Source organism: Saccopteryx leptura, chromosome 6, assembly GCF_036850995.1.
Source record: "Saccopteryx leptura isolate mSacLep1 chromosome 6, mSacLep1_pri_phased_curated, whole genome shotgun sequence".
Lineage (NCBI taxonomy): Eukaryota > Metazoa > Chordata > Mammalia > Chiroptera > Emballonuridae > Saccopteryx > Saccopteryx leptura.
This window is the reverse complement of record NC_089508.1, coordinates 39,736,466-39,760,934: the sequence shown is the minus strand read 5'-3', so window position 1 is coordinate 39,760,934 and position 24,469 is coordinate 39,736,466. Positions and strand designations below refer to the sequence as shown.

At 38.8% G+C, this 24,469-nt stretch overlaps 1 protein-coding gene across 1 annotated transcript in view; it reads left to right on the top strand.

Moving 5' to 3' along the window:
- Nucleotides 1-24,469, top strand: part of MNAT1 (MNAT1 component of CDK activating kinase) — a 231,124-nt gene that overhangs the window by 55,222 nt on the left and 151,433 nt on the right. The window lies entirely within an intron of this gene.

Genomic DNA, 24,469 nt, shown 5'->3' with positions numbered 1-24,469 from the left:
ATTCTGTAACCGAGCTCATAAGTCAGTCAACTTGTAAATCAAACAAATTTCTCCCATTTAAAAGAACTGAAATAGATTTAATCCGTTCCAGTCCTGTGAAACATCCCCAAACTATCCTAAATTATGAAAAAAAGACGTTTTAAATTAAGAAACACATATGTATACTTTACCAATTAACAAAATATATACAATAAAGACAAAAGTGTTATTTAGTATTGTATTCTTTCTTTCTTTCTTTCTTTCTTTCTTTCTTTCTTTCTTTCTTTCTTTATTTTTAATGGGGTGACATCAGTAAATCAAGATACATATATTCAAAGATAACATGTCCAGGTTATCTTGTTCAATTATGTTGCATACCCATCACCCAAAGTCAGATTGTCCTCTGTCACCTTCTATCTAGTTCTCTTTGTGCCCCTCCCCCTCCCCTTCCCTCTTCCTCTCCCCCCTCCCCCCGTAACCACCACACTCTTATCAATGTCTCTTGGTCTCACTTTTATGTCCCATCTACGTATGGAATAATGCAGTTCCTGTTTTTTTCTGATTTAATATTGTTTTCTTACCTTGGAGACAGACGAGTGCAGCTAACGGAGGTGAATGGCGGAGGAGGAGGGAGGGAGAGAAGGAAGGAGGGAGGGATGCTGGCACTGTAGACATGTAAACTAAAACTGCACTTTCTTAACACTAAATGTATACTAAAATTGCATTTTCTTTACTTTAAACAAAACTAAAACTGCACTTTCTTTACTTAAAATGAAACCACAGAAACTTAATTGTAAAAAGATGCACTTTCTTAACTTTAAACTTAACCTAAGCTTAACATTACGTATTTTTCATTTAATCATCACCTGTTTTTGCCTTTTTGGCTGCACTTTTGGCACTTTCACTTGCAGGACTTTTGAATAAAAATCCAAAAAAGGTTTGCTTTTGCCTGCCTTTTAAAATGTTATGGAAATGTGACAAACAAGTGTCATTAAAAAGTGGTGAAGCACGACCAGTTGAAACTTTTTCTGAGTGTTTCTTTTCAATGAAAGTTGAAAGCTTCCCACATTGCCAACATGTCTTTAATTTCACTTCTAGAAATCACTTCCTCTGACTCTACCTCCTCCTCACTACTAATCTCTTGCAGAAGCTCCATATGTTGCATCATCTATAGCTCCTTCAACTCTTCAGTTGAGAGTTCCTCCTCATGTTCCTCAACGATCTCGTTTACATCACCCTCATCTACCTCCAGACCCATCGACTTTCTGAGGGACACAATCTCCTCCAACGCTTCTACCTCGGTCTCGATCTCTGGTTTGAATCCTTTGAAGTCCCTGTCTGCAACAACATCAGGCCATAACTTTTCCCTGCCGAGTTCAAGGTTCTTATAACCTCTTGCCATGCCAAGTCAGTAATGCATAAACATATCACAATGTTGTGTAGTGATCTTTCCAAAACTCTCGAAGGGTTAGAATTGTATTATTCTCAGTCACCTCAAAGCAGCGGCGGAACGAGTGTTTTGTGTAAAGCTTTTTAAAGTTGGAAATGACCTGCTGATCCATAGGTTACAAGATTGAATTCGTGTTGGGTGAGAGGTAGAGGACTTTCACGAATTTGAACTCATCGAGAATGTCATCTTCAAGACCAGGTGGGTGGGCTGGAGCATTTTCAAGAATTAGTAATGCTTTCATCAGGAGTTGATTTTCTTGAAGATATTTCTTCACTGCAGGACCAAAGACAAGATTTACCCATTCAATAAAAAACTGCTGTGTAACCCATGCTCTAGCATTGGTGCACCACAAAACCTGCAGTTTTTCTTTAAGAATCTTGTGAGTCTTAAAAGCTAGAGGATTTTCGGAATGATACACTAGCAGTGGCTTTACTTTACGGTCACCGCCAGCATTTGCTCACAATGCAAGGGTCAGACGGTCCTTCATGGGTTTATGGCCTGGCAGCTGCTTCTCCTCTGTGGTGATGAAAGTCCTCCAGGGCGTTTTCATCATAGTTGAACACTTGTTGGGGGATGTAGCCTTCCTTTGCGATATGTGCAGCAAAACGTGCGATGTACTCCTCAGCTGCCTTAACGTCAGCACTCGCAGCTTCACCATGCCTCACCACCAAGTGGATGCCAGATCTCTTCCTGAAATTTTCAAACCAGCTGTGACTTGCCTTAAATGTATCTTTTGCTGCCTCTTTTGAAGTTGATGGTTCTTTCTTCTTCAAGTCGCTGTAAATAATACGTGCCTTTTCGCATATTACAGTCTCTGTCACTATCTCCTGCCAGCTCTTTCTCTTTCACCCACACCAGCAGAAGCTTCTCCATTTCTTCATGGATATTTGTCCTTAATTGGGACAGAATTGTAGTTCCTTTCGCTGGATTTGCGCTTTTGATGGCATCCTTTTGTTTAAGTATGGTACAAATTGTAGATGTATTGTGGTCGTACAGCCCTGCCAGTTCAGTCACTCGTACACCACGCACATGTTTTTTATTATATCTTGCTTTACTTCTATCGACATCATTTTCTTCTTTTCACCACTGTCCTTTACACTCACTTTTTTCGGCCCTATGATAGCACACAAAAAAAGTTAGTAAAAAATGCAAAAATGATGCAAGAACGAGTACAGCGCACGAGATTCAACTTGATTCTGCGGGTAACATGTGAGAAAGAACGAGATGCTGGTGTTGTGCTGCTGATACTGGACCCGTGCGCCAACGCACCAACTAGCGGTAGCTTCCCGAATCACGACTCCTATCTTGGAATTTTGCTCAGATCTTGAACAAAACTATAGACTGCGTCGCAGCTCTTATCTTAAAACAATTTGTATGTTGGTCTGCTTGTATCTCAAGGTACCACTGTATTTAGTAGTGCACCAGCTATGGTTTAGGTGAGAATGGGAAGTGTTGGAAGTCTGAGGAGGGAATAGAAAATATAAAATAGTTCAGAGACTGGGAAAATGAATTTACTTATAAAGTGTAGAAGGAATGCTTGGCTGTGTTGATATTTCATGTGAGATCTTTGTTGGTGATTTTAAAGTAAATTCAGCTTATAAGGTTATGAGATTCTTAAGCAGAAATCAATAGCTCAGATACAGGCATGGATTAGTGGATAGATGGGCTCAGTCACAGGTGGTCAGAGAGTACAGTAGTGGGGAGAGTGCAAATGAGTTAAGTGTATTTGCAAAGGACTGGTTATAATACTAGATGCTGAAATCTTCGCTTATTTAAATTAGACCCTTATCATTGGGGAAGAGTAGAAGGATAAGTGGATGGGAGGTTTGAGGGGTTGGAGGATAGAGTGATGGTACTCTGTGCAAATCATCTAAAAGGAGATGAAGAGAATTTTAGAAATTGTTTGCTAGAAAAAGAATATCCAGGGGAGATCTATCTTCTGATAACGACAAGGTTGAGGGTTGAAGGTTTTAGGGTAGGTGACTAACGTGAGATGGGGCAAGAGATCTTTGGGGTTAAGTAAGTCAAGAAATTAAGTGCCTAGGACTTATGAGGATGTTCAAGTTGCTGAAAATGATGATAGGAATAGTGGTGAATATGAAGACCATAAGCTTGATTCAGAAAACTGTTAGGGAGGTGGACACTATTAGGCTAGGACTTTCAGTACTATGCTGATTAAGAATGGTGAAAGTGGACATCCCTGTTTTTATTCCTATCTTATGGGAAAACACTTGTAGTTTTTGCTTATTGAGTATGATGTTAGTTGTGGGTTTGTCATATATGGCCTCTATTCCTTTGGGGTATGTTCCCTATATTCCCACTTAGCTGAGAGTTTTTATAATATATAGGTTTTGGGTTTTATCAAATGCTTTTCCTGCATCTGTTGATCTGATTATGTGGTTTTTAGCCTTACTTTTGTTTATGTGATATATCATGTTTATTGATTTGCGGATATTGTACCAGATTTGTATCCCTGGAATAAATCCCACCTGATTATGATGTGTGTGTGTGTGTGTGTATGTGTGTGTGTTTTGTGTGTGTGTGTGTGTTTTAATATATTGCTGGATCTGGTTTGCTAATATTTTGTTGAGGATTTTAGCATCTGTGTTCATCAGAATATTGGAATTTTCTTTGTAGTGTTTTTATCTGGTTTTGGAATTAGGATAATGCTGGCCTTGTAAAATGAGCTTGGGAGTCTCCCTCCTTTTGAATTTTTTGGAATAGTTTGAAAAGGATATAGGTGTTAGTTCTTTTTTGAATGTTTGGTAAAATTCACCTGTGAAGCCATTGGGTCTAGGACTTTTTGTTTGTTGGGAATTCTTTTATTATTGCTTTCATTTCAGTAGTTTCAATCTGTCTATTCAGATTTTCTGATTCTTCCTGATTCAGTTTTGGAAGATAGTATATTTGTAGGAATTTATACATTTCATCCAGATTGTCTAATTTGTTGGCATGTGGTTGTTTGAAATATTTTATTACAGTCATTTGTATTTCTGTATAGTCAGTTGTTACTTTTCCTTTTTTATTTCTGATTTTATTTATTTGGGTCTTCTTTCTGTCTTTCAATGAGTTTGGTTAAAGTTTGTCAATCTTGCCTGTCTTGTCACTGTTCAGTGGATAAAGCATCGACCTGGAATACTGAGGTCACTCGTTTGAAACCCTGGGCTTGCCCAGTCATGGCACATAGGAGAAGCAACTATGAGTTGATGTTTCCTACTCCTCCCTCCCTTCTCTTTCTCACTATCTCTCTCTCTTTCTCTGTCTTCTCTATAAAAATCAATAGGTAAAATCTTAAGAAAATGTTTGTTGATCTTTTTTAACTTTCAAAGAACCTGCTCTTGCTTTTATGGATTTTTTGTATGGTTTTTTAAATTTATTTTAGGCTTTAGTTTGTTTATTTCTGTTTTCATCTTTATTTTCTTCTTTCTACTTTGTTTGTTGTTCTTTTCATTCCTTTAAGTGTAAAGTTAGATTTTTTTTTTTTTTAAATTTTAGAAAGAGAAAGAAAGAACAGGAGAGAGACAGGAAAATCTGTTCCTGTATGTGCCCTGACTGGCAATCAAACTGGGACCTCTGTGCTTCTGGACAATGCACTAACCAGCTGAGCTCCCTGGGCACGGCTGGATTGTTATTTGCTTCTTGAGGTAGGCCTGTAATGCTATGAATTTCCTTCTTAGGACTGCTTTCTCTGTGTCTTGTTAAATTTTGGGTGTGTCATCCTATTTTTATTTGTTTCAAGGTATCTTTTGATTTCGTCCTTGATCTCATTGTTAACTTACTCATTGTTTAGTAACATGTTATTTAGCCTTCATGTCTTTTGTATCTTTTTGTGTGTGTGTGATTGGTTTCTAGTGTCATACCATTATGGTTAGAAAAGATGCTTGATATGATTTCAGTGTTCTTAAATATATTGAGACTTGTTTTATGTCCTAATGTGGTCTATTCTAAAAAATGTTTCATGTGCACTTGAAAAGAATGTATATTCTGTTGCTTTGTGATGAAAGGCTCTGAAGATATTAATTAAATCCATCTGATCTTCTATGTCATTTAAGGCTGTTTCCTTGTTGATTTTCTGTATGAAAGATATATCCATTGATGTTAATGGGGTGTTAAAATCCCCTACTGTGACTGTATTACTGTCAATCTCTCCCTTTATGTCCATGAAGATTTTTTTACATATAAGGTGCTCCTATGTTATGTCTATAAGTGTTTATAAGGGTTATATTCACATGTTGGATTGATCCCTTTAGCATTATTTAAGTTTCCTCTGAGTCTCTTGTTATGGCCTTTGTTTTGAAGTCTATTTTGTCTGATATAAGTATGGCTACCCCAGCTTTCTTTTATATTTCATTGCATGAAATATTTTTTTCCATCCTTTTACTTATAGTCTGCGTGTATCTTTCATTTGGAGATAGTCTCTTGTAGACAGCACATATATGGGTCTTGTTTTCTTATCCATTCAGCTACCCTATATATTTTCCATTAGGATTTTTAAAAAAAGATTTTATTCATTTTAGTGAGGGGAGAGAGAGAGAGAGAGAAGCAGAGGAGGAGCAGGAAGCATCAACTCCCATCAACTCCAAGCCCACAGTTTCAAACTACCCTATGTTTTGATTAGCACTTAAGGCATTTACATTTAAAGTGATTATTGATCGGTATGTATTGCCAGTTTATTCTTTTAACTCTGTTCCTCTGTTTTTCTTCTTCTGCTCCTCTTCCTCTTTATCCTTCTACCCATCCTCTCCTTCACCACCTACTCTTCTTCCTTCCCTTTATCTTTTTCTCCTCCCTCTTCTTCCCTGCGTCCCAATTCCCCTCCACCTCCTCTCCTCCTACTTCTTCTAGGCCCATTTTATTTTATTTTTAAATATTTATTTTTATATTTTAAAAGATTTTTATTGACCCTGGCTGGTTGTCTCAGTGGATAGAGCGTTGACCTGGCATGCACACATCCCGAGTTCAATTCCTAGTCAAGACCCACAGGAGAAGCCACCATCTGCTTCTCTTTCCCTCCCTCATCCCCTTCTCTCTCTCTTTCCCTCTTGCAACCAGTGGCTTGATTGGTTCGAGTGTCAACCCCGGCCCCTGAGGATAGCTCAGTTAATTCAAGCATTGGTCCCAGACAGGGGTAGCTGGGTGGATCCTGGTCAAGGTAGATGTGGGAGTCATTCTCTCTATATCTCCTACTCTCACTTAAATAAAAAAGAAAAGATTTTTTAAATTGATTTTTTGGGGGGGGGGGGGGAGAAAGACATATCTGTATGTGCTTGACTGGGCAAGCCCAGGATTTTGAACTGGTTACCCCAGCATTCCAAGCCAACACTCTTATCCACTGTGCCACCACAGGTCAGGCCAGGCCCATTTTATATTTTTTGTAATACTGGTTTGGTGTTAACAGATTCCTTTAGTTTTTTATTGTCAGGGAAGCTCTTTATTTCTCCTTCAGTTTTAAATGATAGCCTTGCTGGGAGGTGTAGTCTTGATTGTAGGTCCTTGCTTTTCATTACTTTGAATATTTCCTGTGTCAATTTCTTCTGGCCTGAAATGTTTCTGTTGAGAAGTTAGCTGACATTCTCTTTTTTTTTTATTTTTATTTTTATTTTATTTTTTTAACAGAGACAGAAAGTCAGAGAGAGGGATAGATAGGGACTGACAGGAACGGAGAGAGATGAGAAGCATCAATCATCAGTTTTTCATTGTGACACCTTAGTTGTTCATTGATTGCTTTCTCATATGTGCCTTGACCGTGGGCCTTCAGCAGGCCGAGTAACCCCTTGCTCGAGCCAGCGACCTTGGGTCCAAGCTGGTGAGCTTTGCTCAAACTAGATGAGCCCGCGCTCAAGCTGACGACTTCGGAGTCTCGAACCTGGGTCCTCCGCATTCCAGTCCAATGCTCTATCCACTGCGCCACCGCCTGGTCAGGCTAGCTGACATTCTTATGGGAACTTCCTTGTGGGTAACTTTCTTTTGCTACTTTTAAGATTCTCTTTGTTTTTAACCTTTGCCATTTTAATTATGATGTGACTTGCTTGGCATGGGCCTTTTTGGGTTCATCTTGTTTGGGACTCTGCACTTCCTGGAGTTGTGTGTATTTTTCTGTTGACTAGGTTAGGGAAGTTTTTGGTCATTATTTCTTCAAATAGGTTCTCGATTCCATTTCTCTCTCTCTCTCTCTCTCTGTCTTCTGGATGTTATGTTTCATGTTATGTTTCTGTTATGATCCTGCTATGTTTCTGATGTGGATGTTATGTTTCATGTTGTCCCAAAGGTTCCTTAAACTGTCCTCATTTTTTAAAATTCTTTTTTCTGCTTTGATTGTTTTTTTTTTCTGCCTCATCTTCCATATTGCTGATTTGATCCTCTGCTTCATCCAACCTACTGTTTATTCCTTCCAGTCTATTCTTTATTTCAGATACTGTACTCTTCACTTCAGAGTGATTGTTTTTTGTGGTTTCTATGTCCTTTTTAATGCTGTTATAACCATTACTTTGAACTCTATACTTGATAATTGCTTACTTCCATTTTATTTAGCTCTTTTTGTAGAGATTTCTCTTGTTCTTTCATTTGGGGCCTATTTTTTTGTCTCTCCATTTTGACTGCCTCTTGTGTTTATTTCTGTGTTTTAGATAGATCTTCTATGATTCCCATTCTTAATGGAGTGGCATTCTGTAGTAGGTGTTTAGTGGGGGTCCAGTGATGCAGTCTCCTTGATCACCTGAGCTGGATCCTCCTGGAATGTCCCTTGTGTGGGTTATGTGGGCCTTCTATTGCAGTTGAGTCTTGATTGCTGTTGACCTGTTTGACCATCAGGCTGGCTGACTGTGAGGCCCAGCCCTGACCACAGCTTGTGAACTGCTGTGCAGGTGCCGACCATATGAAGTGCAATTCGCCTCAGGGTTTGATGCCTGCTCACATCTCCCTTTGGATATGCTGCTTATGAAGATTATTGGATCCTGCTCTGATGTTGTCTGAAGCTGGCCACTTTGGTGAAGGCCAATGTTAGGTGCTACCTGTGACTGGCCCTGGGCTACCTTTTTGGAGCTATAAGCAATCCACAGTTTGTGGTTGCCTGTGCTGGGCCTTGGGAAGGACCAAGCTGCACACCAAGGTTGGCTTTTATCAGCACGGGGCCTCAGGGCAGGTCAAGCAAAAGGCTCAAGTCACCCCAACATCTGACTCCACTTGCCTTTGCCAGCTGTCTTCCTGTTACGCTCATTCACTGGAGGAGCCTCTGGGTGTACTCATCAGGGTGTCAGCTCCACAAGGTGGGGTGAGAGTGAGTCCAGAGAGTGGGGTTTTTGCTTTTCCCTAGGCTGATGCTGCATGAGGGAGAGGAGTGCTCCACCCAAGAAAATGGTGCTTGCAGTGGGGGAGAGTGACTCAGCATGGGGATCTTGGTGGCTGTCTCTTATGTCCTCTTTTTGATTCTTTTTGGTAGGCGGAACTCAAGAGTTAAAATTTTAGCTTGAGTAATGGTGGCTTTGGTTATGGTCAGTGGGTTTAATGGTGCATGCAAGTTCCAGGAAACTGGGATACCTTAACAGGCTTGGTGATTTAAAGGGATCTGTAAGTGCCCCAGGGGTCTGCAAGCAAAGTCTGTGCTCCAGGAATGAAACACCCGCTAACTATGATCCAATTAACTTAGACTGTGATCTGATTAACTCTACCTTGAAATTCCAAAACCCTTACCAACCCATTTCTTCCCCTTACAAAAAGGTTGGCTGTGGATAAGGGGTTGAGATGATCTAGTAATATAACCACATCACCCCAGACTGCTGGCCATCCAAATAAGGCACCATAAAGATTCAATCTCTGTCTCTACTTATTTGGTGATTTGGTGACAGGCAGCATGAACTCTCAATATTTTGGGTGTCATTTCTAGAGTCACAGACCCCAGAGTCTCCTCATGTGAGACTAGTCTGCTCTGTTCTCCCTCCTTTGGAGCCCAGGGTGAGTGACTGAAATGCAAATTTGTGCGCTGGCCCTTTAAGAAGGTGCCTGTGTAGATGACTCGTGTCTCTTCCTAGTGGACAGGAACCTCTACTGCTTTTCACAGTCAGGTGTTATGTGGACTCATCTTTCCAGCTCTCTCGCTGTTGACTGATGAGCCAGACTTGGGGTTTAGACCCCACTCTCTTCAGGGGGACATGGGCCCCCCGACTGTCTCCCCCCATCCCATCTGAGATACCCCTCTGGAATCTCAGCCACTGCTGTGGGCGTGGGGTCAGCTCTTTTCCTGTCTGCCCTTTCTACCAGCCTTGAGCTGGCTTCTTCTGTAAATCCTTGGTTATGATAATGTCCTTTGATGCACTAAGTTTTTAAAATTTTAGGGAAGTGTAGTGTATTTTTAAAATTTTATTGTTCACCCTTTTCATGTCATGTCTAAGGAGCCATTGCCAAATCCAAAGTCATATATAATAGATTACCCCTAGGTTTTCTTTTAAAAGTTTAATGGGTTCAGCTTTTATATTTAGGCCACTGAATAATTTTGAGTTAATATTTATATATAGTATGAGGTAAGGATTCAGCTTTTTGTGGATGTAGCTTTGATTTTTAAGCTGGAACAGTATAATCCCTAAAAAAACCTGCTGGCTGCTGCTTCTGTTTTCCTTCCTGTGCAGCCTTTCTGATCTGGCTGCCCTGTTAAAGGAAAGCTGTAGCTTCTCTGGCTTGTTCTGAATGGGTCAAGATGTGGAGGTTTCTGATTTTGACACAGCGAACGATGATAGTAAGAAGAAAGGTGCAGTTGAACTCTTACAATTGAACTCTATATATAGAATTCTCTGCTTGTTTTTGTGATGTACCAGAAACCTGTGGTGTTTCCTTTTTAAGTTGTACTTTTCCACAATATTTAGATTTCAATGATAAGAATATTGCGTATGATACCATATTAGTAACTGGTGTTTTATTTAGACTATTGCATATGATAGCATATTATTAACTGATGTAGCAAGTAGTAAGTTTTGTTTCATCTCAGAAAGTGTATAGGACATATTTCACAAAACTGTTTTGTACTTTGTCATAAAAACACTTTTTTATTTGAAGAGAAAAGGGTCAGTCATTGTTAATACACAGATTATCTTTGGAATTAATTTCATAACAGCAATGAGCAATTCTGAGGAAATAGTTTATTTTATGTTATGCTCTTGAAAATAATGATTTTGCTTAGCTATGGTGTTTTTTGAAAGAAACAAATATTTCTTCAAAGTTTTGATAATATAAACCCAGGAATCAACCTTACTGAGGTTTTCTTCTTTATGCTGAGTTCTGACAACTAAGGATAGTTCCATTTTTAGTCTTAGCTTTAATAATTTTGTTTAAAAATTTGAGCAATTAAGCCACGAAGCTGGCTTTATTAATGGAGTTAATAACTCACCCTCTCATATTCTAACAGCTCAAGACCTCTTATCAGAAGGAACGCTTATTAGCATTTAAGATGAACAAAAATTGTTTTGAGAAAAAAATACTTTTCCTAGAATATGCCCCATTAATGAAAGTAGAAAAAAATATGCATTTATTGTGTAAAATACCAGAATTAATGTTGGAAGTTGCTGAATATTTAAATAAGTAGAAAATATTTTTTCTTATAGTCTCTAGACAATTTAAGAATTATTTGGTCAGATGGAAAGGATTTGATACATGTACAGCTAATAATTATTGAACATTTACTATGTACTAGATACTGTTTTAAGTTTTTAAAATATATAATAACTCAATTGATTGGATGGTGGCCATTTGATTTGTTAAAAGGTTTGAATTTACTACCTTCTTTTTTTTTTGAGAGGAGGGAAGATAGAAAGATGCCACATGTGCCCCAATCAGGATCCACCTGGAGTCCCCATCTGGTACTGATGCTCAGATCAACCAAGCTATCCTCAGCACCTGGGGCTGACATTCAAACCAATCAGGCCACTGGCTGTGAGAGGGGAAGAGAGAGCGAAGGGGGAGAGGGAGGGAAAAAGCAGCAGATGGTCGGTTCTCATGTGTGCCCTGACCAGGGATCGAACGTGGGACATCTGCACGTGGGGCTGACCCTCTACCACTGTGTCAACCATCTAGGTCCTGGACTTTCCATCTTTATTAGTGAAATTTAAAATTAATTGTTCTGACTGTGACTGATGGTTCTTCTCCCTCAGCTATGGCTCAATTGGTTCGATTGCATTTTCCCAGGTACTAAGGATGACTCTGTGAAGCCTTTGCCTCAGGTGTTAAAAATGGCTCAGTTGCAAGCATGGCTCCAGCTGGGCACAGCATCGGTCCCAGCTGGGGGTTGCCAGGTGGATCTCAGCTGGGATGCAAGTGGAGTCTGTCTATCTCCATCTCCCCTCCTCTCACTTGGAAAAGAAGAAGAAAAAAAATTGTCCCTGCCATTCAAAAAATTAAAATAATTTACACCTCAGCCATAAAAAATGATATATTGTCATTTAAGACAACATGGATGGACCTTGAGAACATTATACTAAGTGAAATAAGCAAATCAGGAAAAGCTAAGAATGGCCCTGGCCAGTTGACTCAGCAGTAGAATGTTGGCCTGGAGTGTGGAAGTCCTGGGTTCTATTCCCGGTGAGGGCATACAGGAGAAGCAACCATCTGCTTCTCCATCCCTCCCTCCTCGCCCTTCTCCTCCTGCAGCCATGGTTTGAGTAGATTCAGCAAAGTTGGCCCTTGGTGCTGAGGATGGCTCCATGGCCTCAGCCTCGGGTGCTAAACTAGCTCAGTTGCTGAGCAGTGGAGCTGCAGCCTAGCCAGGCAGAGCATTGCATGGTAGAGGCTTGCCGGGTGGATCCCAGTCTGTCTCTCCGCCTCGCGCTTAAAAAAAAAAAAAAAAATTAAGAAAGAAAGAAAAAGTAAAAGAAAATGCTAAGAACTATATGATTTCACACGTAGGTGGGATATACAACTGAGACTTACGGACATAGATAAAAGTGAAGTGGTTACCAGGGGTTGGTGGGTGGGAGGGAGAGGAGTAATGATACAAATATACTGTGATGGAAAATGATTTGACTTTGGGCAATGGGCACACAATGCAATCAACAGTTCAAATGCTATATAGAAATGTTTACCTGAAACCTATGTGCTCTTAAAGAAAATTATAAGTTTATAATATGACTTGGGCTTTAAAACAGTCATAATACATGTCTCAAGATTGTCTATTATATTGGCCCTCCAATGGTCTGAGGGACAGTGAACTGGCCCCCTGTGTAAAAAGTTTGGGGACCCCTGTTTTCAGTTTTCTTGATTTGTGTTCTAATTTTATTTTTTTCTGCTTAGTTTTTATTTAATTTGCTTTTTTTCTAGTTTCCTTAGGTGGAAGCTAGATTATTGATTTTAGATCTCCTTTTATAATATCAATATATACATTTAATGCTATGAATTTCCCTCTGAGTACTGCTTTTACTCATCCCACAAATTTTGATGAGTTCTATTTTCATTTTTATTTATTTAAAAATATTTTAAATTTTCTCTTGAGAGTTCTGCTTTGGCCCACATATTATTTAGAAGTGTGTTGTTTGATTTCTAAGCATTTTGGAATTTCTTAGCTATCTTTCTGTTGTTGATTCCTAGTTTATATAATTCCATTTGTGGTCCAAGAGCAGACATTGTATGATTTCTATTCTTTTAAATTTAAGGTATGTTTCATGGCCCAGCATGTGAACTATCTTGGTGAATATCCCAAGTGATCTTGAAATGAACATATTATCTGCTGTTGTTGGATTAAATAGCCCCGTGGTCAGCAAACTGTGGCTTGCGAACATATGCAGCTCTTTGGCCCCTTGAGTTTTTAGCAAAGGCCAGTTTAGGAGTACCCTAATTAAGTTAATAACAATGTACCTACCTATATAATTTAAGTTTAAAAAGTTTGACTCTCAAAAGAAATTTCAATCGTTGTACTGTTGACTAATGAGTTTGCTGACCACTGAAATAGCCCATAGATGTTAATTACCTAGTGAATGGATGGTGTTGTTGAGTTCAACTGTATTGATATTGTGACTTTTGGATCTTTGGATCTTTTTTTTTCTTTTTTCTATTTTTTGCATGAGAGAGATTGAGTGACAAGAAGGGGAGAGATGATAAGCATCAATTTGTAGTTGTGGCACTTTAATTGATTGCTTCTTGTATGTGCCTTGATTGGGAGACTGTAACTGAGCCAGTGACCCTTGGCTTAAGCCAGTGACCTTGGGCCTCAAACCAGTGACCATGGGATCATGTTGATGATTCCTCGCTTAAGCTGGTAAGCCTGTGCTCAATCAGCAACCTCCAGGTTTCAAACCTGGGACCTTAGTATCCACAACACTGTCAGGTGGCTCTGTCCATTTCTGACAGAGAAGTGTTAGAGGCACCAAATATAATAGGCAGTTAATCTATTTTTTCTTGTACTTCTGTTAGTTTTGGTCTCACATATTTTGACACTCTATTATTAGGGACATGCACATTAATGATTGTTGTGTCTTAGAGTATTGACCCCTTTGCTACTATGTAATGCCCTTCTTTGTTTTTAAGTTTGCTCTGTCTGAAATTAATATTGTTAACACTTACTTCCTTTTAATTAGTTTTAGCACAGTATATATTTTTTCATTCATTTACTTTTGCTCCTTAGGTGTCTTTATATTTAAAGTGGGTTTTTTTCTTTCTTTTTTTTTTTAAGTGAGAGGAAGGGAGATAGTAAGACAGACTCCCCCATGCACGCTAACGGGGATCCACCTGGCAACCCCTGTCTGCGGATGATATTTGAATTAACTGAGCTATTTTTAGCACCTGAGGCTGATGCTGGGTCCATCAGGCTATCCTCAGTGCCTGGGGCTGACACTTGAACCAGTTGTGCCATTGGCTACAGGAGGAGAAGAGGGAGAGGGGGGAGAGGGAGGGAGAGAGAAGCAGATGGTCACTTCTCCTGTGTGCTGTGGCGGGGAATTGAACCCGGGATGTCCATATTCTAGGCCAATGCTCTATTCATTGAGCCGGCTGGCCAGTGCCCAGTGTGGGTTTCATGTAGGCAACATATAGTTGGAATTTGTCTTTTGGTTTACTGTGACAATCTTTGTCTTTTAATTGGTACATTCAGACTATTGACATTCAAATTGATGACTGATACAGTTGGATTAATATCTAACAGTTGTTAGAATTTTCTGTTTGCTCTTATTATTGTTCCCATTTTTGTCTTTTACACTCTGTCTTTTGTGTTTTTAACTGAGTATTTTATGTGATTACACTTTATCTTTTCAATTAATTTTTTTTTTTTTTTTTTTTTTTTACAGACAGAGAGTGAGTCAGAGACAGGGATAGACAGGGACACACAGACAGGAACGGAGAGAGATGAGAAGCATCAATAATTAGTTTTTCATTGCGCGTTGCAACACCTTAGTTGTTCATTGATTGCTTTCTCATATGTGCCTTGACCGCAGGCCTTCAGCAGACCGAGTAGCCCCTTGTTGGACCCAGCGACCTTGGGTCCAAGCTGGTGGGCTTTTGCTCAAACCAGATGAGCCCGCGCTCAAGCTGGCGACCTTGGGGTCTCGAACCTGGGTCCTCTGCATCCCTGTCTGATGCTCTTTCCACTGCGCCACCGCCTGGTCAGGCTAATTTTTTTAATGATATGAGACAGAGAGAGGAAGGGAGAGAGAAAGGGAGAGAAAAAGCATTAACTTGTTGTTTTACTTAATTGTTCCATTTTAGTTGTGTACTCATTGCTTCTTGTGCATGCCCTGACTGGGGTTTGAACCCATGGCCTCTGGTGCACTGGGTCGATGCTTCATCTACTGAGAAACCTGGAAGAGGCTCTCTTTTTTTCTTATACTTTTTGTAGTGGTTGTCCTAGAGTTTGCAGTGTATATTTACAACTAATATAAATCCACTTTTAAATAACACAATACCACTTTACAGTTACTGTGAATACCTTATAACCAAGTAGTTCTAATTCCTACCTCCTACGCCTTGTATAATTGATATCATATGTAAACACACACACACACACACACACACACACACACACACACACACAGTGGTGGGATTCAAATAATTTAACAACCGATTTTCTGTCCTAATGACTGTTTTAAGTATTAAAAAAATGATATAATAAAAGGTAGTTTATTATTTCATGCATTTAATACTTCAATAAAACAATAAAAGAGGTATACAAAACTAGATTATGTTATAAAAAAGTTTTAAAATAGTAACGAAAAAATATTAAATAGGCCCTGGCCAGTTGGCTCAGTGGTAGAGCATTGGGCTGGCATGTGGAAGTCCTGGGTTCGATTCCCAGCCAGGGCACACAGGAGAAGCGCCCATCTGCTTCTCCACCCCTTCCCCTCTTCTTTATCTCTCTATTCTCTCTCTTCCCGTCCCACAGACAAGGCTCCATTGGAGCAAAGTTGACTGGGCGCTGAGGATGACTCCAAGGCCTCTGCCTCAGGCACTAGAATGGCTCCAGTTGCAACTGAGCAAGGGTCCCAGATGGGCAGAGCATCGCCCCGTAGTGGGCATGCCGGGTGGATCCTGATGGGGCACATGTGAGAGTCTGTCTTTCTGCCTCCCTGCTTCTCACTTCAGAAAAATAATTAAATAATACCTGACAAAAATAATAAAACTATTAAGATATCCACATTGCTTATTGATTGGTGTCCTCACTTGAAATTTTTTCACAGATGGATGGAATGAACATTACTGCAAGTGCTTAGAATATGCTGTTGCGCAGATAAATGTTGAAACAGAGTAAAGAATGTAAATTTGTGATTTCCACATTGGGCGGCTGCCGCCCAGGCACTCACCTTAGAGAGAATCCTGATTATAAGTGCCATCTTAACAACTGGTTTGCCTAACTCAACGAAAAAGTAGGTAATGGTTCTGCCAAACCAGTTCAAACCTCTGAATCTCACCACTGCATATATATGTGTACATAATATATAAAATATACAGATGCATACATAATCAAATTTATTGTTGCAGTTATTATTTTTTAAAAAATGTTATTTGTTAAATTAAGAATAAGTGAAAGTTTTAATTTTACCGTCACTTATTCCTTCTTGATTCTCTTTATTTATGTAGCTCTGAGTTTCTGACCCATTGCTTTTCTTCTCTCCAGAGAACTTCTTTTAACATTTCTTGCAAGGCAGGTCTGTTGGCAACAGGTTCTTTCAAAATTTGTTTGTCTGATAAAGTCTTTATTTCTCCTTCACATTTTTTTTCTTTTCATTTTTTCGAAGCTAGAAATGGGGAGGCAGTCAGACAGACTCCCGCATGCGCCCGACGGGGATCCACTCGGCATGCTCACCAGGGGGCGATGCTCTGCCCCTCTGGGGCGTCGCTCTGTTGCATCCAGAGCCATTCCAGCGCCTGAGGCAGAGGCCACAGAGCCATCCTCAGCGCCCAGGCCATCTTTGTTCCAACGGAGCCTCGGCTGGGCTGCGGGAGGGGAAGAGAGACAGAGAGGAAGGAGGGGGGGAGGGGTGGAGAAGCAGATGGGCGCTTCTCCTGTGTGCCCTGGCTGGGAATCGAACCCGGGACTCCTACACGGCAGGCCGACACTCTACCGCTGAGCCAACTGGCTAGGGCCTCTCCTTCACATTTTAAGGATAGTTTTTCAGGGTACTGAATTTCAGATTGAAGGTGTTTTTCTCTGAACAGTTTAACAATCGCATTCAATAATTTCTTCTTGTGCAGCTTCTGGGGAGAAATCGAATGTACTTCTTATTTTTGTTTTTCTGTTAGTAAAGTGTTTTCCTTCTGACTTCTTTCATGACTTTATATTTGCTTTTCTATAATTTGAAAATGATATGCCAATGTATATATATGTTTTGACATTTATTTCACGTGGTTTTCTCTGAGCTTCCTGGATTTTTGGTTTGGTGTCTGGTGTTAACTTTGGGGAAATATTCAGTTATTATTATTGTTTTTAATATTTCTTTTGTTGTTTCTCTATTCTTTTTCTGGTATTCTCAGTACATGCATCCTTTTGCAGTTTTCGCAGAGCTCTTGGATATTCTGGGTTTTTTTTTTTCTTCCAGTCTTGTTAATTTTCAGTTTGCAAGAATTCTATTAATATATTCTCTTATTCAAAGATTCTTTCTTCAGCTGTGTTCAGCTTACTAGCAAGTTTATCAGAGGCATTTTTCATTTGTTTCTTTTTTTATATCTAGCTGTTTTTTATTCTTAGAATTTACATTATTCTGTTTACATTGTCAATCTGTTCTTTAGTATTATCTACTTTATCTTTTATAGCCCATGTCATATTATAGTTGTTTTAAATTCCCAGTCTGGTAAATCTTGTATCTCTGCCCTGTCTGATTCTGATGCTTTTCTGTCTCTTCTAATTGTTTTCTGGTATGGCTTGTAATTTTTTCTTGATAGCCAGACATTATGTACCTTGTAAAAGGAATTAGTAATGTTATGGTGAGGTGTGGGGGGAGGGAAAGTGTTCTATATCAATATGACTAAGTCTCAATCTTTTAGAGAGCCTAGGCCTCTGGACTGGGAACTTCACTTGTGCCTCAGTTTTTTCTCTCCCTATAGTTGGGCAGGATGGCTAGAATGGTTTAAGTTGGGTATTTCCTTTCTCCCAGGTGAGTTAGGCTCTGATAATTGCCCACCTGGTTAGGCTCTGGTTAATTAGTTTCCCCTGAGGGCTGACTTGTTAGAATAGAGTGCGCTGGTCTATTTCTAAATGGCTTCTTAATGCATCTTTATCCCTTTACATACAAATTATAATTGTGTTTGTTCATTTGCTCTTTATAATTAAACCTTTATTGATCTTATGTAACCTGGTTCTCAGACATTTTGGGCTTAGTACCTTTGATAATCTTAGAAATTACTGAGGACTCCCCTAAGAGCTTTTATTTATGAAGGTTATATCTTAATATACTGTAATGGAAATTAAAATTGAGAAAATTTGAAAATATTAGGTACCTATTACATATTAAAATAAATAATATCTTGTTATAAAGTATAACTGTATTTTCCAAAACAAAATATTTTGTGTGGTGTGTGTGTGTGTAGCATCATTTTACATTTTTGCAAAACTCTTTAGTGTTTAACTTCAGAGAAGACAGCTGGATTGTGATATCTGCTTCTCTGGTGAAACTGGTGTTATGTGTCTTGGTTGAAATATGAAGATGATCTGGCCTTCATAGCTATGCAGTTAGAAAAGGGATAAACCTATTGATAGCCTTTTCAGATAATTGTACATATTCTTGGCTTACTTACGTAAACGTATATTCACTTCCTTTCAATTATCGTGAAAGTAAAGATGATGTCTTGTTGCCTGACCTGTGGTGGCGCAGTGGATAAAGCGTCAACCTGGAATGCTGAGGTTGCCGGTTCAAAACCCTGGGCTTGCCGGGTCAAGGCACATATGAAAAGCAACCAATGAACAACTAAAGTAGAGCAACTATGAGTGATACTTCTCACTCCCCCCATCCCTTATCTTTGTAAAATAACAAATAAAATCTTAAAAAAAAAAAGATGATGTCTTGTTTAGTGCAGAACCTGCATTTCTGGAAATTGTAGTATTCACTAAATTTCCCCTTTCTTTTCCCAAGGTAGAATTAATAGTAACGGTCCCTATAGGATGCATTTGTTCCCCTTAAATTACCCAAAGCCCTGAAGCCCTGAAGCCCCGGTGGCTATGGTGTGTGTTCCTTTGCCATTCATATAATTGTTTGTCAGTACTCTCAGTCTATAGTAATATTCTGAAGCTCTTCATGAAGTTATCTAGGGGGACTTTTCTTCCATTTCCTGTCTGAGCTTCATACTGTTTTCTCAACAGTATTCTTGAGGGGGCATCAAGCCTCTACCAAGCATGCATCTTAACATCCAGCACTATTACCTGCACACACTTTTTTACTTTTTTGGTCAAAACTATTCATCAATGGCAGAGAGAATGGGTACAAAAGAGTGTAGTCCACATAATTCAGAACATACTTCACTCAGGACAGTGAAGTTCGAACCGTCCATGGCTTAGAGCATTTGGAATATGATGTATGAACACTCCCTGGCCAAGAGTGTGCAGTATAATTTATTGAGCTATTGTTCATTGGCTGAGAACTTATGATAGTCTTCAAAATACATGTTTATTAAAGAGTTTCATTTTTTTCTATTTCCACCACTATCTTCTAAGCACTTGTGCACAAAGTTGGTGTTATTCTCTTTCTATCTCATGGAGTGAAGGATACTGGTTTTTTTCGATATGTTGAGTTTGAGGTAACTTTATTTTTCAAAACAAAAATATATGCCTGTGGGATATTAAAGAAGAATTGTGGAATAGGCAAGGCCTAACAGGAACTCAGGAAGATATTTGGGCTAGCAGTACACACCAGGGATTATTGTTATAGGTCATTGTGTAAATTGTGAGTAAGAATAAGATTGAAGCCTGACCGGTGGTGATGGGGCAGTGAATAGAGCATTGACCTGGAATGCTGAGGTCTCAGGTTCAAAGCTCTGAGGTTGCCAGCTTGAATGTGGTCGCTGGCTTGAGCCCAAGGTCACTGGCTTGAGGCTCAAAGTTGCTGGCTTGAGCAAGGTGTCCCTGGCTTGGCTGGAGCCTGCTGGTCAAGGCGCATATGAGAAATAATGAACAACTAAAATGCCACAATTACAAGTTGATGCTTCTCATTTCTCTTCCTTTCTGCCTCTGTCTCTCTCTTGCTGAAAAAAAGAAAAAAGAAAAACAAAATAAGATAAAAGGAAAAAATGTGGAATGTGAAGAGGACCGTAGTCAGTTCTTATTAGGTATATGACTTTATGCCAGTTTTTTTACTCTCGTGTTTATTGTCTTCAGTACAGGTTACTTGTATGAACAATAATACAATACTTAAGGAATAATAATATAAGAATAAATTCCGTGTTAAATGTATTTACAATTGTAAACCAACTTTGGCCCCCTATAATGCATTCCTGTTTTAGTTGCTGAGACATGATTATTATAGTAATGAAGGTTAACTGGATTCTGTGACTAATTGATTTGAAATTCACATTATGTGTTAATAGGTAATTCCTTTTTATAAAGATTACATATTTTTTCTATCAAAGTTATTAAATTCAGAGTTCTGCAATCAAAAATTTGTTTTGACTACAAAAACTGAGGTAAGCAGAGAAAAAAAACTTGTGGACACAGACAACAGTGTTGGGATTGCAGGAGGGGAAGGGGGGTGGAAGAGGTTAAAGGGATGTTGGTGGTGATGGAGGGAGACTTGACTTGGGTGGTGAGTACAGTGCAATGTACAGATGATAGCTTGTAGAACTGCGCACCTGAAACCCGTATAATTTAATTAACAAATGTTGCCCTGTTAAATTCAATAAAAAAAAGTTAAAAAAAAAAAAAAGAGAAGAAAACCCCAGACCTGTTTAAGACGAAGATTCAAATTGGGACCCAAACTGCTGTAATAATCTTCTCTTACGCCATTTTAAGTCCTAGTTGAGAGCTGGTATTATTGTTTCATAGTAAAGGGAAAGTACAGAAAAACAGAAAAATTGCCTAACACAGTATTGATCTTCTGTGGGCCAGTGTAATCTAATTGAAAACCTAATTATCATATATAACGTTATTTTTGGGAAAATATATTCTGAGTTTCAAGTCATTAATTTGAAGCAAACTATTGAAACAAAGTCTATTTGTAAAGTGACTGACTACCTTTTTCAAAATGCAACAGATATTATTTTTGGTGAGCTTTCCATGAATTCTTGAACACATTTCATTGATGTATGTCTGTAATATTTTATTAATTTAATTAACTAGTGATCATTTAACTCTAAAATTTTCCATTCATTTAGGACAAAGATTTTTTTCAAATGGTTTATTTAGTTAGGATTTCTTACATTTTAATGTTCAAAGATATGGTTTTACAATCAGTAGTCACTGGTACAGAAAAGTTAGGCAGCATATTTTGGGAGAAAAAATTCCACAGTAATATTCAGCTTCTAACCTAAAGATTTCAGTACACATGGGTTTAAGAAATATAATTTTTTTGTAGAAATAAAATTTTTAACAGAAATTATCATTTAGTTTTTATCTTTCAAGACCATAGCTTCTATTTTCAGTTGTTTCCAGAAGCCAAGGAGCTAAAGAAGACTGGAAAGTGCTGATAAAACTAGGTTACTTCGAAGAAAGTCTTAATACCAAGTTTGTGATTATGTTTTGCTAAGTTTGTTGATCTATTTTAATACTTATTGAAATTCAGCATGGAATATAATCGCTCTTGAAGAAGTAAAGGGAAACAGGTTGGATAATAATCTTAACAAAGTAATATAAATTGTTAAATATTCTTGATACAAGAAAATAAAATCTAAAAATAAGTTGTTCAGAGAGAAAAGAGGGTAGACCACCATTCTGGTTTTTACAAACAAAAGAAAACCATAAAAATGTCTTTGGGAATGCGTAATGACCAAGGATTTTGGCTTTTTTAGCAAACTGTTCTTGTTCTGCATAATACAAGATTTTGTTTGAAAAAATTCCCAGCACTCCTGAGGCAAAAGATTGCCCACATACGGCTGTTTTGGTTGCTCTGTTGCCAGATGAAGTAAACTAGCAATTATCAACTTTTCTTCTATTTTTTCTTATATGACTAGTTTTTGTGTCTGTAATTGTAAATATATATTAAAAATATGCAGAAAAAGACCTGGTTATATAAACACTAGACAGTAAGTTTGTTACCTGTGGGAGATGAGGTATAGAACAGAATGAAGTTGAACTTTTAGGTTTTTATTTTTCTGTGTATTTCTGTATTTGAGCTTTTAAAAAAAATGTTCTTTCAGCAATTAAAATTGGAAAGGGAAAAAGTTGTATAGGAAAATAAATTTTAAAAATTGTTAATACTATTGAAATCCTTATATTTAAAGACAGAGTTTTAAAAAAAGGACATGTAGAACAGGTGGTAGAAACAAGTAACGTATTATGTTTAAGATACAGTATGACCTTTAGAAATATTAAAATGTTCCATATTACCTTGTTTACTCAATTATCGATGGAGAGTACTCTTTTAAGTCCTTGAAATACAGAATATTATTTGTGGCTTAATTTAATATTTCAGAATGCTCCTTGCCTATAAATATCTTTAGTCAGTATAATTATAAAGTTTGCTTATTTTTAACTTCAGTAGTTGGATTTAATATACTTTAATCACAAAGACTGGGGGAATGTACCATTCTCAGTTGTCCCAATCCCAAACTGATCTCTCCCATTTGCAAAAAATCTCTATTCTTCCTCATAGAGATTTTCCCCCCTATGTATGTATGTATGTATGTGTTTATTTATTTATTTTTGTATTTTTCTGAAGTTGGAAATGGGGAGGCAGTCAGACAGACTCCCGCATGTGCCCGACCGGGATCCACCCGGCATGCCCACCAGGGGGCGATGCTCTGCCCATTTGGGGCGTTGCTCTGTTGCAACCAGAGCCATTCTAGCGCCTGAGGCAGAGGCCAACTTTGCTCCAATGGAGCCTTGGCTGTGGGAAGGGAAGAGAGAGACAGAGAGGAAGGAGAGGGGGAGGGGTGGAGAAGCAGATGGGCGCTTCTTCTGTGTGCCCTGGCCGGGAATCGAACCCAGGACTCCTGCACGCCAGGCCGACGCTCTACCACTGAGCCAACCAGCCAGGGCTTCCTGGCATTATTAAGATAAAATGAAGGTGAATGTTAGTATTTTATTAATAACCAACTAACTAATAAGAAAGTTGCTAAATTATTAATTTTATTAATAAGGATTAAAATTTTTTATTTTATTTCATTCTTATTTAGCTTATTTCATAAGTCAACTATGTATTTGGGAAAAATCAACCTTTTATTATTATTAGAATTTTTCTTTCCATCTTCTTTATTTTTTGTTACATATAGTTTATTGAGTACTTTATTAACTGTCAGGCACTGCAGATAGAAGACAAGATAGGCCAGATTTCTGCCCTCATTAAGTTTACATCCTAGTGGAGGTTACAGAAAATCAACACATAAAGAATTTCAGATAATGCTAAGAAACTGATAATGCTAAGAAAGTGTGGTCCTAACATATATGGAATTGGGCAAGGATTACAACCAGATGACTATATACCAAAATGTGTAAATATTTACAAGTTATGAATCAAGGTACATCCTTAGTACAGTCTTTGTTTCCATCCTGCATCCTGAGTTCCCTTTTGCCTTCATCTTCAAGACACAGAGGCGAAAGGAGCCGCTCTCTCCTCTCGCCAGCCTTCCCATTTGCCAGTTTGAGTAGTAGCATGGATCTGCTGGGGCAGGGCAGGGAGAATGGGTGGTAGGTACCTGGATCCATCTCAAACAGTGTGAGCACTGCTCTGTCAAGTCCCCAGGCATTTGGCACAGAGAAGTTGACCTCTCCAGCTCTTTGCTTTTCCAACTCAAGACTTCTAAGCTCTTCATATCGAACTACCCAAGAAAAGGGAGAGGGGATGCAGGTATCTGGGAAACCTGTGTAGGCAGTCACTTGAATGCATTTGGGGCAGCTAACTTTAATAACTGGTTACAGTTTTTATAAGTAGTTACTCTTTCTAGACTTCTTGGGCAGAAGCTGTGATAATTTTCTCCTTTCTCTGCATGACGGAGCATTCTCAGCTCTTCCTCCTCTGGCCTGGGGCCTCCTTCAGCTAGTACTTCTCTCTTGTAATTGCCATTTGCTTAATTGCTTACTAAACTTTCAAAAAATTTTTTTTGCAAGGCTGAAAGGGAAAAGAAAAAGTCTTGGTCTTAGTGATTGTGGTATGCAGTGCTGTCTAAGTATAGACCCCTGGCAGAGGCTTTTCTGGCCCAGATCTAGGGTGATACTAGACTGAGAGCAGAGGGGACCGTAGGCCACTCTTTCCCACGCCTCTGACTTCTCCCTATCCCGCCACCTCGGAATCCTTCTGGCCCCCAACTCTGTATTGTAAATTCATTTCATTTGGAAAACCAAATTGGTATCTCTTGGAATACCAATGTCTGAAAAGTAACCTCCAAATGAAAATTAACATTTTTCAAATTTTTTGGTAAGATTTTAAGTAGCAATCAGTAATCCCCCCCCCCCCCCCCCAAGAAAGCCCACTCAGAAAAAAACACATAAAAATGGCA